This window comes from Galeopterus variegatus, unplaced genomic scaffold (assembly GCF_000696425.1).
Source record: "Galeopterus variegatus unplaced genomic scaffold, G_variegatus-3.0.2 Scaffold817, whole genome shotgun sequence".
NCBI classification, from domain to species: domain Eukaryota; kingdom Metazoa; phylum Chordata; class Mammalia; order Dermoptera; family Cynocephalidae; genus Galeopterus; species Galeopterus variegatus.
This window is the reverse complement of record NW_007726928.1, coordinates 79318-92206: the sequence shown is the minus strand read 5'-3', so window position 1 is coordinate 92206 and position 12889 is coordinate 79318. Positions and strand designations below refer to the sequence as shown.

Below are 12889 nucleotides of genomic sequence, written 5' to 3'. Positions count from 1 at the left end.
ACATCTATCTAGTTCCAAAATGTTCTCATCATCCCCCAATAAAACCCCAATAAGCAATTACTCCCCTCTCTCTCCTCCCCTGTCAGCTGCTGGCAACCACTAGTCTATTTTCTGAAGTTATGGATTTGCCCATTCTAGATATTTTATAGCGATGGAATTATTATGCTTCTGTGCATCAAAGGAAACAGCAGACTGAAAAAGCAGCCTAGGAATGGGAGAAAATATTTGCAAACCATGTATTAGATAAGGGGTTGATCTCTAAAATATATAAGGAACTCCTACAACTCAATGGCAAAGTAAATAAATAAATAAATAAAAATCCAAAAACCAAAAAACCTAATAACCTGATTAAAAAACGGACTAAAGGGCCGGCCCGGTGGCACACTAGGTAGAGTGCAGCGCTTGGGAGTGTGGCAGCGCTCCCGCCGAGGGTTCGGATCCCATATAGTGACCGGTCCGCTCACTGGTTGAGCATGGTGCGGGCGCGACACCGAGGGTTGCGGGCGTGACACCAAGGGTTGCGATCCCGTTACCAGTCACGAAAAAAAAGACAAAAAGGAAAAAAAAAAAAAACGGACTAAAGACTTGAATGGACATTTTCCCAAAGACATACAAACCGTCAGTGGGTGAATGAAAAGGTGGAAATGCAAATCAAAACCACAATGAGATATTACTTCACACCTGTTAGGATGGCTAGTGTCAAAAAAATAAAAGATAACTGGGGAGGATGTGGAGAAATTGGAGTCCTTGTAACACTGTTGGTGGGAATGTAAAATGGTGTAGCCATTATGGAAACAGTTTGGAGGCTCCTCAAAAAAATTAAAAAAATTAAAAATAGAATTACCAACTTTACTCTTTTGCATGTGGATATCCAGTTTTTTTCCAGCATCATTTATTGAAAAGACTATTCTTTCTCTAGGATTGGTCTTGGCACCCTTGTCAAAAAACAGTTGGCTATAGTGGCTGGCCTGTTAGCTCACTTGGTTAGAGTGCAGCCTCATAAACCGAAGGTCACAGACTCGAATACCCATACTGGCCAGTTGGTCCCCCCCAAAACAACAACAACAACAACAACAACAACAACAAAATAGTTGGCCATAGATGTGTAGATTTATCTCTGGACTCAATTCTCTTCCATTGGTTTACATGTCTATACTCATGCCACCACCACACTGTTTTAATTACTGTAGCTTTGTAGTAAGTTTTGAAACTGGGAAGTGTGAGTTCTCCAACATTGTTCTTCCTTTTCAAGAATATTTTGGCTGTTCTGGATGACTTGAATTTCCATATCAAATTTAGGATCAGCTTTTCAATTTCTACAGAAAGGCCAGCTAGAATTCTGATAGGGATTGTGTTGAATTTGTAGATCACTTTTTGTGGTATTGCCATCTTAACAATACCAAATCTTCCAATCCATGAACATGGGATGTCATTCCATTTATTCAGATTGTCTTTAATTTCTTTCAGCATTGTTTTGTAGTTTTCAGTGTACAAGTCTTTTTGTTAAATTTGCTTCTAGGTATTTTATTCTTTTTGATGCTATTGTAAATGGAATTGTTTTCTTAATTTTCTTGTTCATTGCTGGTATATAGAAGCACCACCGATTTTTATACTCTGTAATTTTGCTGACTTCCTTTATCAGCTCTAGCAGTTTTTATGTGCGTATGTGAATTCCTTGAGGTTTTTTAAATAAAGGATCATGTCATTGGAAAATAGTGATAGTTTTAGTTCTTCCTTTTCCATTATGAATGTCTTTTATTTCTTTGCTCTGGCTGGAACTTTCAGTACACTGAATAGTAGTGGTGAAAGTGAGCATCCTTATCTTGTTCATAATCTTAGGGGGAAAGCTTTCAGTCTTTCGCCATTGAGCATGATGTTAGCTATGGGTTTTTAAAAAAATGCCTTTTATCATGTTGAGGAAGTCCTCTTTTATTCCTAGTTTTTTGAGTGTTTTTATTGTGAAAACACATTGTATTCCGTCAAGTGCTTTTTCTGCATCAATTAAGATGATCATGTGTTTTTTTCCTTGTAATGCTACAGACTACGCCAGTTGTATGGTTAAGACTAATTCATAACTAAAGCCAAAATGTTTCATTATTTTAGTTACGCTAAGTTTTCCATTTGTATTGTCAGGATGAGGGGTTAGAGCCTGCAGGCCCTTCAAACCTGTTGTACAGACAGGGTCACAGACCCCTCACATGCCAGGCTGGGTTACCAGACCCCTCACCTTCCTGGCTGGGTCACCAGACCCCTCACACACAGGTCCATGCTAGGTAATTGGAAAAGATCCTGGGAGCCGTTGGCAGATGACACAAGCTCAGTCCTCAGTCTTCAGCTTCCTTGGCAGTGGCAGTGGTGGCAGCGTACAGCAGATCCAGCAGCAGCAGCAGTGGTGGTGGCGGCCTCCCTGTGGCCACCCCCCAGGAGCATCCTGGGGGCGGGGGGCTCCTGTGGATCAGAGTCACTCGTCCTTTATACTTAAGTCCGATAACCCAGGACACCTGGGTGCCCATGCGCATCTATATCAGACAACAGCCAAGGAAAACCTGGGCACACGTACATATTCACGTCAAATGCTTGGCAAGTTTCTGAACATCTGAGGGGCCCTGACCATTTTCCTGTATTTCCCCTACATTCCTTCATTAATTAATGTGATATATTACATTAATTTTCTTATGTTGAACCAAGTTTGCATTTCCTGGGATAAATCCTCCTTGGTCATGGTGTATCATAATGTGCTGTTGGATTCTGTTTGCTGGCATTTTGTTGAGGATTTTTGCCTTTATATCCATAAGAGATATTGTCTGTAGTTTTCTTGTGGTTCCTCCGGTAATGCTGGCCTTATAGAATGAGTTAGGAAGTGTTTCCTCCTCTTCTATTTTTTGGAAGAGTTTGAGAAGGATTGATGTTAATTCTTCTTTAAATTTTTGGTAGAATTCATTATGAAGCCATTTGGTCCTGGACTTTTCTTGGCTGGAAAGTTTTAAATGTACTGATTCAGTCTCTTTATTTCGTATCCCTTCGTTTTTCTGTGGCTTGCCTGGTGCCTGTAGTCATTTGCATCTTCAAGTTCTGTCTTGAAGAGATTTAAATATAAGTTTGCCTCATTTTTAAGATGTCCTATAAAAACCCAGCCATCTTCCCACCCTTGCCCACCTTGCTCCATCTCTCCTCAGAGATGGTCCTTCTCACATACCACTTGCATTAAACATGATTAATTCTATAGATCAGTGGTTCTCAAAGTGTGGTCAGCTGGGGACTTGTTAGAAATGCAAATTCTCCAGCCAAGAATCAGAAACTCTAGGGGTGGGGCCCAGGAAGTGGTGTTTTAACAAGCCCTCCCGTTGCATTACCACTGGGAGAGGTAATAGAGAGCCGTCACAGGCTCCTGGCCCAAGGTGACATAGAGAAGCACTCTAGCAGCAGAGGAGCTGTGGGCAGCATGAGTTGGTGGGAGGGGAGATCTTACAGGGAAAGAGGAGTGTGCAGGCGGTTTGGTGATGGTGGTGGGGGGAGACTTGGTTGGAACAAGACCTGATTCTGGAGGGCAGCTTATCATTCGAGGCACCCATTGAAGATAGGTTGTCCAGGGTGAGGGGTGCAGTCTGTGGCCAGAGAACAAACAGCTCTTACTAGCAGGAATGCTGGCCTGTCCAGCCTGGGACTCTAGACATCCAGAGAAGCTAGAACCAGCCACTTCCAGTGTAAAGCTACAGACTATGCAAATTGCTAGTTGTCAGGTTGAGGCAATAGCTACCCCAATTGTATGGCTAGGGCAATTCATAACTAAAGCCAAAACATTTCATTATTTTAGTTCTACTAAGTTTTCCAATTGTATTGTCAGGTCTAGGAGTTAGAGCCCACAGACCCTTCAAACCCACTCTCCAGACTGGGTCACCAGACCCCTCACACTCCAGGTTGGGTCTTCAGACCCCTCACATGTAGGTCCATGCTAGGTAACTGGGAAAGATTCCGGGAGCTGTTGGCCGACATGAGCTCCATCCTCAGCAATGGCAGCAGCGGCTTACAGGTCCAGCAGCTTACAGGTCAGGTGGCGGCCTCTCAGAGAGTCCCAGCAGCACTGGCAGCAACGGCCTCCCCACGGTGTCCCCGGGGTATCACAGGGGTGGGAGGGCCCCCGTGGATGAGAGTCGCTTGTCCTTTATACTTAAGTCCATAACCCAGGACACCTGGGTGCACACGTGCAATTATATCAGTCAATAGCCAAGGAACACCCAGATGCACATACATATTTACATCAAATGCTCGGCAAGATTCGGAACATCCGAGGGGCCCTGACCATTTTCCTATATTTTCCCAATACCCAGGCCTAAGACTCAGCCTCCATTGCCTGCTTCATTTTCACCTTGCTCGGCAGAGTATTCAGTCATTCATTCAGCTAATGTTTCTTGAGCATCTGCTAAGTACAAAGTAGTTCTAGGCCCAGGGGTATAGCAGTGAACACAATAAACAGAGCCCTGCCCTCGAGGACCTTCTATTCTGGTGAACTACCCCTTGTGCTCTTGCCGGGAGCAGCCCTGCATTTTCCGCAGGCTTCAGCAGCCGGGCCAGTGGCCACCTGGCCCTCATCCTGCCTGCCCTGTGGATGGGGACCTCTGAGCCAGCAGCGGAGCTGGCAGCATGGTGTGCTTGGTGGGCAGGCAGCTGTGGGACACATCCGATCTGGCTCCCAGTGGGCTGTGTGCTCTGGGTGTCGGGCTCCCCAGCTTTCCATAAACCTCTTTACAAAACTCTCCGGAATTCCTTCTCTTCTGTGATGTCTTCCTTCTCCGTAGGGATGAGAAACTTGCTCTGACCCCGGTTTGCTTCCTCCCCCAAGCACCACCCGGCCCATATCTCCACTCCAGGTGGGTGGAAAACACCTCCTCCTCCATCTTTGTCTCAGTGTCACGTGTTCCTCATTGCTGTTGATGTGGCTTTGCCCCCTCAGTGTGTGTCCTGCATCAAGATGGGCAGGAACAACTAGGCTATTGCTGTGTGCACCAAGTGGGTTCTGTGTGCTGGGTGCCGTGCAGGCTCTGTGCACATGGGCTCGTGGGGTCCCACCACAGCCCTGGGGGGGCGGCGCTGTCGTCAGCTCCACCCCAGACACAGAGTACTCAGATAGCATTGTCCTGTGCTGCATGCAGTGGGCATGTGGCACCTCCTGGGAGGGGGTGTAGCATGGCTACTCCCATATAAACACACCCCTGCCTCCAGGAGTGGAGGAGAGGGGCCCAGAGTTAGCGCCGGCCGCCCCACTGGGCCCTCTGCAGGTGGGTGGCAGTGGGTGTCATCTCACCAAGTAGAGTGAGCAAGGAGGAGGGAGAGGCGAGTGTGTTGGTGGGGGTCTCATGAGCTAGATGCAACAAGGAAAAAAGAACAGGTGGCTGCCATCTGCAGAGGGAAGCCGTGTCCACGTGCAGAGCTGCTGTGACCAGAGGGAGACAGGCAGTGCTCCTGCCTGCGGGAACGGCACAGGGCAGTGAGATGGGTGGCAGTGGCCCCCCCCCAAATGCACACAAATGCCATCCTTCTCCCATTGCTTCTGCTTCTCTGTTGCCTGGGCAATGGGCAAGCACCAGAGCTGGCAAGTAGGAGCATCGGGAGACTTCTCAAGAGGTCCCCAAACTAAGATGCTCCTTGCAGTTGCTGTTCATGGCTGCTCTGCTCCCTGGGACCTCCTCCAGCATTTTTTGCCTCCAAAACTCTCTTTGCCCTCCCAAAGGAAGACCAGGTGGTTTCTATATGGGGAGGTGGGGAGGACAGGGGTTGAACCCGGACAGAACCCTGGGGCCCAGCCTGTGATTTCCTTGGCTGTGTGCTGGCCCTGCATGATTATTTCATGGCCTACTAGACTGGCTGTTAAAGTAGAGCCCATGGGAAAATACTGGCCGCCACTCTGACTTAAGTGGCAACGGCTGTCACTAATAATAAATTAGACAGCTGAGCTGTTGCTGCTATTGATGAGAAGGCCGAACGACATTCCTCTGTGAAAGTCCAGTGGCTACTTCCTGATGGAGGGAGATCCCTTTCCTTAGTCTGTCCTGTGGGACAGTGCCAGTGAGTCAGTGAGCATTTATTGAGTGCCTGCTGTGTGCCCTTGGCTGTGTATGGACAGGGTGGGTCTGAATGGCTGGAGCTGCTGTTCCAGGCTGGCCTGAGTCACCCTGCTTCTGGGTAGAAAAGGAGACTCACTCTCTGCCAAAGCTGGAACTGTTCCCTTGGAAAGTTCAACGAGTCACTAAGAAGCGGGGCCAGCCCAGCTGAGGCCAAGTTGCCACTGGCTGATTTCTGCTCCTGGGCTCTGTCCATGCAGGAATTGTCCACCCAGTGTGTTACTTATGGCTAAGGCTGAACTATACTCCTTCTTACCACCCGAGCCAGCCTCAGGACGTGTAGCATCTTCATTCAGGAAACACAGACCCATTTTTGTTTGTTTGTTTGTTTATAGCAGCTTTATTTGTAATAGCCCCAAATTGGAAACAACCCAGATGTCCTTCAACAGGTGAGTGGTTAAGCAAACTGTGGCACGTCCACACAGTGGAGCCCAGCTACTGGAACAAACTACTGGTACAGGAGACCACCTAGTGCATACAGTATCGTATGATTCCACTTACACAGCATTCTCCAAGTGACAAAGTTACAGAGATGGAGCACAGATGAGAGGTTTCCAAGGGTTAAGGAAGTGGGCATGACTGTGAAAGGACAGCATCAGGGATCCTGGTGGGGATGGAGATTTCCGTATCTTGACTGCGTCAGTGTCAATATTTTGGCTGTGACACTAAGGTTTTGTAAGATGTTACCATTGGGGGAAACAGGCAAACAAAACAAGGGATCTCTGTGTCATTTTTCACAACTACATGTGAACCTAGTTGTCACAAAATAATAAGTTTAATTAAAAATAATAATGGGCTGGCTGGTTAGCTCATTTGGTTAGAGTGTAGTGCTATAACACCAAGCTCAAGAGTTTGGATCTCTGTACCGGCCAGCTGCAAAAAAGAAAGTAATAATAATAACAATAATGTATAGAGCATATTGAGGAATGACATGCCAAGCACCTCTAAGACCCTGTTGTATGCAGTCATTTTACTGTATAGTTTCAGCCAATTAGGAAACAGGCACAGAGGTGTCAACTGCCCAGGCCAAGCTGGATCCCAAAACCCTCAGTCCCTGAAGCAGCCTGGACAGCAGAGTGCCCACATTTGCAGCTTATCTTCTCTTTCTCATATAAATATATATAAACACAAGACATTTCCAGAATAAGAAGAAACTCCTACAACTCCAATAAAAAATAGACAAGGACTCGTATAGACGCTTCACAAAAAGGAGACGTATAATTGGCTAATAAGTAGGTGAAAAAGTGTTCAGCATCATTATCATCAGGGAAATGCAAATTAAACCACAATGACATGCCACTGCACACCCACAAGAATGGGTATAATCAAAATCACAGACAAGAAGAAACGTTGCTGAGGGTGTGGGAAAAAATGGGAATTCTCAGACGTTGCTGGTGGGAATGTGAAATAGCCCAGCTGCTGCAGAAAAGTGTTTGGTTGTTTCATACAAAGTTAAGCCTACATCCTACGTATAAATCAGCAGTCCCACACTTGGGTATTTTATCCAATAGAATGGAAAACACATATCCATAAAAAGACTTGTAAAAAATTGTTCTTGGCAGCTTTATTTGTATTAACCCCAAATGGAAACAACCCAAATGTCCGTCAACAGGTGAGTGAATAAACTGGGATATCCACACAATGGAGTCCAACTTGGCAGGAGTGGAAAAAAACTGCTGATACATGAAACATCAGGAGTGATATTCACAACCATGATGCTGGGGGAATGAGCCAGCCAGAAGGAGCATGCAGGGCACGGTTCTGTGCGTGTGGTAGTCTGGAAGAGGCAAAACCAACCCATGGTGAAAGTAAACTTGGAGCAAGGGTCTGTGTGGCAGGTGGAGGGCCTGGGATGGGACACATGAGGTTCCTGGGTGACTGCACTGTTCTCTATCTCAATAGGTGTTTTAGTTACACAGACCCATTTTAACAGTAATCTAAACACACCGTCTTTGGGAGGACCAGTGAGGTCAAGAAAAGTGAAGTATCCTAAAAGCTGCTAGACAGTCTCCCAACAGGACAAGGCATGGTTCCAGAGTGAGCTTTCTAGTAGTTCCTTCTAGCAGCTGCTATTTACTGAGCGATTGCTGTGGACCAGGCCCTGGCTGGGCACTTCTTGTACATGTTCTCACTTTATCCACATGAGAGCCCCGAAAGTCAGAGGTTGATTCAGTTTTCATGTGAGGAAAGTAAGAGAGGAGGAATTAGGAGAGGTTAACATGCCTCATGCCACATGGCTGGGCAGTAGCAGGTCATCCACTCCCCACACCTGGCTTTGCACTGAGCTCTGCTGCCTCCTGTGACTTTCTGCTGCACCCAGACTAAGTAGTTCTGCACTGCCTCGCAGATCAAGCCTGGATTCCTGGTGTTCAGATCTCTCAGGCCCAGACCACAGCTCTCCTTTCCCGTCTGCTGTCAGGATGTCTGACCCAGAGGCCTCAGTCCAGCTGGGCTGATCCACTGACCACCATTCATTGATCTTACGTCTTGCAAGAAGCCTTCCTTGATGTGTTGTTTTTGGTATATGGTCTCAGACTAGGTCGTGTTTTCAGAACACTCAAGCAGCTTATGGAAAGGCCCATGTGATAAGGACCTGAGGCCTCCTGCCCATATCCACTTGAATGTGCCATCTCCACAGTCCCTGATGACGTCTTGACTGCAACACGTGAGAAACCCTGAGCCAGAACTGCACAGCTAAGCCACTCCCGAATTCCTGATCCAAAGAAATTATTCTGAGCTACTAAACTTTGGAGTAATTTGTTACTCAACAATAGAGATCTATGTTTGACCTCCCAGCAAGAAGTGTTTCGTGCCTCCTCAGAACCCTGGTTACACTGGTCATCTGTCACATAACCTACCTGGACAGCTTTGTCTCATAATTAAGATGCAGTATCCTGAAAGTCAGGCCCTTGCCTGGTACTTCTGGTGTCCAGTCCATGCCTTGAAGGTGCTTCATCTGTTGGGGTTAACTGTTTGAAGGGCATTGCCTAAGAATACACCTAAAGAATTTTTTGATTGCCGACTTAAATGGATAACAGAGTGAGCTGGATTTGGGGGTGATTCAGGAGAGCCTCTTAGTCTATAATATTCAGAGCCAAAGATACACTCCAGAATGAATTGGCCTGAATCCAGAGGCTTTCTGCAGGCACCCAAGGCTATGTACTTGTGTCCCTGGACACACCCCTGCCCTGTACCTAGAGTTGGGGTAAGCAAAGAAAGGGCTGCTAGAGCCTTCGCTTATGTGTTGAAGTCTTAAAAACATTGATTAATTGCAAAAATAATTTATAGTTGTTGTAGAAAAAATTTTAAATTCCGAAAAGCAAAAAGGGGAAGAAAAAAACCATCCTCAATCTACTTCATGTGGCATGTACCCTTTAAGTTACTTTTCTCTGGAGGGTGGATATGTGTTCTCATATGCAGCCCTACACTTGTATACACCAACATGTATTTTGTGTTTAATTGAAAAAAAAAGGCATCATCTTGTTCTAAACCCTATTTTTGTCCCTTAGCAGTGTGTTGTGAATCTTTGTTCTGGCATAATTAACACAGATCTCCTCTCGTAGTATTTTATTATGCGGGCGTACTCCCGTGAGTTATTTACTCCTTCCCTTGCTGGTGGGTACTTCGTTTTCACTTTATTGCTTATAAACAATGCTGTGACAAGCATCCTTGTCTATGTGTCCTTGTGCTGTTGCCCAAATACTGCTTCAGGGTAAATTCCCTAGAGTGAGTTTTTGGACCAAAGGATGTGAATGTTTTAAAGGCTTTGGACACATGGTGCCAAATTACCCTTTAGAAAGACTGTATCATGTACACACTTAACCTACAGTTCCTGTGTCCTTGACCCCACATGTTTGCTCACATTGGCCAATCTGGTAGATGAACGAGGTTATCTTATCATCATCTTAATTTCTTTAATAACTGGGGAGGTTGGGCATGTGCCCGTGTGTTTATTGGTCACGTTATGTTTCTCCTTCAGCAATTTGCTCATGTCCTTTGCACATTTTTCTGTTTCCCTTGCAAGATGTGTTTACAAAGCATCCTTCAAGAAGTTTGCAGAAAAATGAAATTGAAAGATAATACAAGTCTTTCCAGGAGCTTTTTGAAGACCCCTTGTATTTATCTCAAGTTTGATTATGCAAGTCATGTGGGTCTACCTATTTGGGAAGTAGACTGAATGTAAAGCATAAACCTTTCCACCACACTCATCCCCCCTTCTTGATATGATCACTTTTTGATAGTTCAAGGTATATTTTTCCAGATCATTTTCTATGCACTTATATATATACATATAGCTAGCTTTAGGTTTTGTTCTTAGGGTTTTTTTTTTTTTTTTTGTCTTTTGTCTTTTTTCCGTGTCCGGCAACGGATCGCAACCCTCAGTGTTGCCCCCGTACCGGACCGGGGACCGGCAACGGGATTGCAAGCCTCGGTGTTGCTCCCGCGCCTCGCTCAGCCAGTGAGCGGGAGCCGGTCTGTATGTGGGATCCGAACCCCCGGACGGGAGCGCCGCCGCGCTTCCCAAGCGGTGCACTATCCAGTGCGCCACCGGGCCGGCCCCAGGGTTTTTTTTTTAAAAAGTGAGATTGTATTCAATTTGCTGGTCTCTGATATGCTCCCTACCCCAACTTAATATGTCTTGGAGAGCGTCTTATGTAAGCAATATGAATGTGTCGCTTTCTTTTTGAATGGTTGTATAGTTTTTTTTGAATAGCTTTATTAAGGTATAATTTACATACTCCAAAGTCACCCGTTTAAATGTACAATTCAGTGGTTTTTGATATATTTACAGAGTTGTGTAACCATCACCACAATCAATTTTGGAACATTTTTGTCACCTCAAAAATCACCCCCCAATTCACCATTCCCCTCAGTCCTGAATAACCACTAATCTACTTTCTGTCTATGGATTTGCCTTTTCTGGACGTTTCATATAAATGGAATCATACAACATGTGGTCTTTTATGTCTACCTTCTTTCACTTAGATGATGTTTTTAAGGTTCATCTATGTTGTAGCATGTATCATTACTTCATTATTTTTTATGGCTGAATACAGTTCCATTGTCCGAATATACCACCTTTTGTGTATCCATTCATCAGTTGATGGACATTTGGGTTGTTTCCACCTTTCGGCAAGTGCAAATAGTGTTGCTGTGAACATTTGTGTACAAGTATTTTTTTGAGTACCTGTTTTCAGTTATTTTGGGTATATATTTAGGAGCAGAATTTCTGGGTTATGTGGCAACTCTGTTTAACTTTTTGAGGAACTGCCAAATTATTTTCCACATCTGCTGCACCATTCTACATTTCTATCAGCAATATACCAGCGTTCCAATTTCTGCAGGTGTTCGTCAACACTTGCTATTTTCTGTTTCTTGATAATAGCTAACTTAGTGGTATGATCAGTATCTCACTGAGGTTTTGACTTGCATTTCCTGATGACTAATGATGCTGAGTGTCTTTTCATGTGCTTATTAGCCATTTGTATATCTTCTCTGGGAAAATGTGTATTTAGATCCTTTGCCCATTTGTAAATTGAATTGTCTTTTTATTATTATATGGGCTTTTTATATGTATATTCTAGATAGAAGTCCCTTATCAGTTATATGATTTGTAAGTACTTTCTCTAGTCCATGGTTTCTTTTCACTTTCTTGATAGTGAATGTGAGGAATTAGTATTAATTCTTTCTTTAAATATTTGGTAGAATTTACAAATGAAGCCATCTGGGCCAGGGCTTTTCTTTGTGGGTAGTTTTTGATCATTAATTCAATCTTTTTATTTGTTAGATGTCTTTTTAGATTTTCTATTTCTTTCAGAGTCAGTTTTGGTAGCCTGTGTTTTTCTAGGAATTTGTTCATTTCATCTAAGTTGTCTAATTTATTGACATACAGTTGTTTATAGTATTTGTATTTTATTCTGTGAGTGTAGCTGTAGCCTGCTCTAACCAGCTTTCTGTAGATTGACATTGAAGTTGTTTCTATTTTTTACTATTACAAACAATGCTGCAATGAACATTTTAGTGTATCTATCTCTGTGTACAGGTGCAAGTGTGTTCAGAGCATCGATTGCTAGAATGGGAATTACTGGGTCAGAAGTCTGTGTATTTAAAATGCTGTTTCTGCTCCCCCTTCTCTTCCCCCATCCTCTCTCTGCTTGTCTTTCTGTTCTAAATGATTTGTATAAGCTCTTTATGTCTGGTAATCTTAGTCTGGAGAGACTGGAGTTGATAAGACTGCACCATGTGGATGGTGCATTTGTACCCAGAGCAAGTAGGAAGGGCAGGTTTGGGATCCGGGTGTTTGGTGGCTGCTTCTGGTCAAGGGTGTTGGATGTGGGTGCCCCAGGACCACCCCTGTACATTTGCATGTGGGGTTTCCAGATCCTAGATACTGAACTGCTGGTAGGTCAGAGGCTTTTTGCTGGTCAAAAAGCCTCTGACAGGTCAGCTTTGGCCTGACAGAGGTTGTTTGGAGTCTGTAGCAGGGCTGGGTCTCCCCAGGTGACTCCACAGGGGTCCTTCCCATGGTGGTTCTGAGAATTCTGAGAGCAGTGGGGCTCCAGGCAGTTCTGGCCCATTGGTGCCTTCATAGGAAGGGGGAGGGTTTGGAGGCTCTACCTCTGTGTGAAGCCACAAGGACAGATGCATTCCGCCTCATCTCTGTTTTCTTTCCTCTCCTATTCATCTGGGGATTGTCTGTTCTGGGCACTCATTAACTCATGGCTTGCCAGTGCCCAGATGTGGGCAGTGATGTTAGTACAAGAAAGTGC

The 12889-nt window shown here is 44.9% G+C and overlaps 1 protein-coding gene across 2 annotated transcripts in view; it reads left to right on the top strand.

Moving 5' to 3' along the window:
- RAP1GAP2 (RAP1 GTPase activating protein 2) overlaps nt 1-12889 on the top strand; it is a 203525-nt gene that overhangs the window by 134281 nt on the left and 56355 nt on the right. The gene's annotated exons all lie outside the window — the stretch shown is intronic.